Raw genomic sequence first — 4,619 nt, 5'->3', positions numbered from 1 at the left:
CCCTAAGTCACACCCTTTTTTCTCTACTGTCTCATCTAAACATTTAGAGAATATGTACTTTAAATCATCCTAGAAGATATATGTACATACACATACACACAAAGAAAGAAAGAAATCTGCGGGAGGAGCCCGGAGGTGGGTGAATGGCAAAGAAACTCTAGCTTTATTACACAAGCATGGAACCAAATTCCTTTGGAGATGGTGGGGGTGGAATGGCTTCCTCGGACGACTTCAGAGCAATGAGGGAACAAGAGAGATCATGGATCTGCCCCTACAGTCCTGGAGACCTCTCAATCTGGGGTTAGGAAGAAACGGGACCTCCCTTGCGGTCCAGGGGTCGCCTCCCTCCGCAGACCCGGTGCTGGGAGGCAGCAGAGGGCACAGCTGCCCCGGAGTCCCAGAAGGCGGCGCCGCATCCCGGAGGCGCGGGCCGGGACCGTCTGGTGCTTCTTCCCCGGTAAAGTGCACTAGGGGATGCGGGCCCGGCTCTCCCTGGTTCATCCCTCCAGGAACAACCGGTCCCGGGGCTGGGAGGTCGCGCGGCTGTGGCCCGCATCTGACGCCCAGGCACTGGGACGCGGCGGAGTCTCACCACGGGTTCCAGGTTCACTCCCAGGACTTGGCGCGCTTGGCGCCGCGCTTCTGCCACGCTGCTCTCGACCCACACGTCGCCGACTACGCGGATGCTGGGCGAGGTGGTCAGCGTTGGGGTGGCTGCCCACCCACTCTCCTCCAGGGTGCGGCCCCCGGAGATGGGCCCGGGGGCCGTGGGCTTGCGGGGGCTGCTGTCCTCGCGGGACGGCGGCGGCGGGGGCGGCACCTTCCTATGGCTGGAGGCGACCTTCCGGGCTCCGTGGCGCCTCCTCCTGGCAGCTCGCCGGCGCGTCTGGAGGCGGGCCTCAGGGGGCTGGTGCCGGGGGTCCGGAACCTGGGCCAGGAGGGAGGAGTAGCCATAGACGTCCTTGATGCGCAGGATGCGGGGGGAGAACTGGTGCTTGAGGCTGCAGAGGTAGCTCCAGAGCTCCGCGTCTGAGCTCATGAACTCCCTGCTGCCGGGCACGAATAGCTTGAAAACGTCGATCAGCGCCTTGCTGCTGTTGGCCAGCGACAGTGGCGACGGTTGCCACCGCGTGTACACCACCTTCTCTTAGGCGCCTCCAGCGCGGCCCCTCCTGCAGCGCTAGAAGCTCCTCCCCGGGCGGCCAGGGCCAGGGCCTCCCGGGGCCTGCTCCTCCGACTCTTCATGCGGCTCAGGAGGTGAGGCCGCTAGGGGCCGCCCGCGCTTGCCAGGTCTCGCCGATGCCGCCGGGCCCTGATGAATTTCCTACCAGAAGCCAAATCAGGCAGCAGGCTGTGAGAGTTACACCACAGTTGCTAGGAGACCAGGCGCTTTGTGAGGTCACAATGTCTGCCTATCCTATCACTGCTGGCTGCCCAAAGCTGCCTTAGGTTGGGCTGTGTTTAAGATTATGCCCTTGAGAAAGACCTGCACGTAATCTTACCTGAGAAGGCCCGTAGTTCTTGATGAGTTCAAGAGGGTTGTCCTCTACGTGAATGCACTGGTGCCTCAGCCTCCATTAATTCCATCCAACATGAGATGACACTTCGCGGTGGAGAATACACACAACTTGCAATCAAACATGACTGTAAGAGTGTTTTAGCTAATTAAATGCCTTGTCATGCAACGCACTGAAAGCCAAATTGAAGTAACTACTTACTCTTTCAAAGAATACACATATACTGTGCCTTGCTTAGGGTTCCATATGTGTGTTGCTATAGCTCACAGTTCAGGAAGCTGTTCTTCACAGCAGCAGCAAACAGTTTGCCTAGTTAGGATGCATGCTCACTTTCACGCAGCTTATGGAAGACCAAGTCATTGTGTGCTTAAGAGCAAAGCGTCAATGAATTCTGCGTTAGTGGCCATGAGGGCATTCAGTGCCACTAAAACCTATTCGGTACCTACCAATTCATGATATTTCAGGTAAGTCACACACGAGGTAGTAAAAGACCGTATGGTATTCCAAGGGTAGAAAACGTGTTACACCGTCCGTGTAAGTGCTTTTGAAAGCAACCAGCATGGTCCATCCATCATCACCACATACACAAATAAATCACAAAATATTACAAGGACAACCTACCATGATCAATTGAAATCCACTTCTTCATGAAAGGATGACACCAAACTATTGTGAATCAATAAAAGGGATAAGTCATGGTAACAATCAGAAGAGACACTTGCCAAGGTCAATGTGATACATGTGAGAGGCCTCTATGTTTACTCAACTCCTTTTCTTAAACACACAAACCAAACTTTCATCTAGGCAGCTTAAGCCAGTACTACCTCACGTTCTGAAAGTGCTGAAAATGGAAAGCTATCCTCATATTCAGTAAGAGCAACCCCTGGATATGCTTTTTCATTAAATGTCATTTATTTTCAAATTGGTTTCCCCGCAACACCCAGTGTTCATCCCAACAGGTACCCTCCTCAATGCCCATCACCCACTTTCCCCTCTCCCCAACCCCACGTCAACCCTCAGTCTTTTGTCGATATTTAAGAGTCTCTTAGGTTTTGCCTCCCTCCCTCTCTATAACTGTTTCCCCACATCACCTTCCCCATGGTCTTCTGCTAAGTTTCTCAGGATCCACACGTGGATGAAAACATATGGTATCTGTCTTTCTCTGCCTGACTTATATCACGTAGCATAATACCCCCCGGTTCCATCCACGTTGCTACAAATGGCCAGATTTCGTTCTTTCTCATTGCCAAGTAGTATTCCATGGTATACATCAACCACAACTTCTTTATCCACTTGTCAGTTGATGGACAGCTAGGCTCTTTCCATAAGTTGGCTGTTGTTGAAAGTAGTGCTATAAACATTGGGGTACATGCGCCCCTATGTCTCAGCACTCCTGTACCCCTTGGTTAAATTCCTAGCAGTGCTATTGCTAGGTCTTAGGGTAGATCTATTTTTAATGATTTGAGGAACCTCCACACTGTTTTCCAGAGTGGCTGCACCAGGATTAATTCCCACCAACAGTGCAAGAGTGTTCCTGTTTCTCCGCATCTTCACCAGCATCTATAGTCTTCTAGTTTGCTCATTGTAGCCACTCTGACTGGCATGAGGTGGTATCTCAGTGCGGTTTTGCTTTGGATTTCCCTGACGAGGAGTGCTGTTGAGCATCTTTTCATGTGTCTCTTGACAATCTGGATGTCTTTTTTAGAACAGTGTCTGTTCAAGCCTTCTGCCCATTTCGTCACTGGATTCTTTGATTTCCGGGTGTGGAGTTGGTGATTTCTTTTTACATGTTTAGGGTACTAGTCAATTATCCAGTATGACTTTTGCACACATCTTTTCCCATTCGGTCAGTTGCCTTTTAGTTTTGTTGATTGTTTCCTTCATTGTGGAGAAGTATTTTATTTTGATGAGATCCCAATAGTTCATTTTGCTTTTAATTCCCTTGCCTTTGGAGATGTGTCAGCTAAGAACTTGCTGACGCTGAAGTCAAAGAGGATTTTTCCTGCTTTCTCCTCCAGGGTTTGATGGTTTCCTGTCTCACATTCACGTCCTTCAACCATTGTGAGTTTATTTTTGTGAGTGGTGTAAGAAAGTGGTCTAGTTTCATTCTTCTGCATGTTGATGTTCACTTCTCTTAGCACCATTTGTTAAAGAGACTGTCTTTTTTTCCATTGGATATTCTTTCCTGCTTTGTCAAAGATTAGTTGGCCATACGTACGTGGGTCCAATTCTGGGGTCTCTATTCTATGCCATTAAGTCTATGTATTTGTTTCTGTGCCAATACCACGCTGTCTTGATGGATATAGCTTTGTGGTAGCGGCTAAAGTCTGGCATTGTGGTGCCTCTAACTTTGGTTTACTTTTTCAGTATTACTTTGGCTATTCAGGGTCTTTTGTGTTTTCATACATAGTTTATGATTGTTTGCTCCAGCTTGGAGAAGAGTGCTGGTGCAATGTGATTGGTGCTGCATATAATGTGAGGACTGTGTTGGGTCATATTGACATTTCGCCAATATTTATTCTTCCAATCCACGAGCATGGAATGTTTTCGCTTTCTCTGTATCTTCGTCAATTTCCTTCACAAGCCTTCTATAGTTTTCAGAATACAGCTCTTTTACCTCTTTGGTTAGCTTTATTCTTAGGTACTTTATGACTCTTGGTGCATTGTAAATGGGATCCGTTTCTTTATTTCTCTTTCTGTTGCTTCATTATTAGTTTATAAAATGCAACCAATTTCTGTACATTGATTTTGTACCCTGCAACATTGCTAAATTCATGTATCAGTGCTAGAGGACTTTTGATGGAGTCTGTCGAAAATTCCATGTATAGTGTCATGCCATCTGCAAAAAGTGGAAGTTTGACTTCATCTTTGCAAATGATGATACCTTTAATTTCATTTACTGTCTGATTACTGATGCTAAGATTTCCAACACTATGTTCAACAAGCGGGGTGAGAGTGGACATCTCTGTGTTGTTCCTGAACTCAGGGGGAATGCTCTCAGTTTTTCCCCATTAAGGGCGATCTTTACTGTGGGCTTATGATTAATGGCTTTTATGATGTTTAATGTAGTTTCTTTCTATCCCAACTGTCTTGAGGGTTTGT

General features: G+C 48.3%; 1 pseudogene; it reads right to left on the bottom strand.

Moving 5' to 3' along the window:
* Nucleotides 1–216: 216 nt before the first annotated feature.
* On the bottom strand, nt 217–1,287 carry LOC121024797 (coiled-coil domain-containing protein 71L-like; annotated as a pseudogene).
* Between the last annotated feature and the right edge of the window lie 3,332 nt (nt 1,288–4,619).

The sequence above is a fragment of the Herpailurus yagouaroundi genome, unplaced genomic scaffold, assembly GCF_014898765.1.
Source record: "Herpailurus yagouaroundi ecotype Mexico unplaced genomic scaffold, PumYag 67176, whole genome shotgun sequence".
Taxonomy (NCBI): Eukaryota; Metazoa; Chordata; class Mammalia; order Carnivora; family Felidae; genus Herpailurus; species Herpailurus yagouaroundi.
The sequence above is the reverse complement of the archived record's forward strand: the minus strand, read 5'-3'. Positions and strand labels throughout refer to the sequence as shown.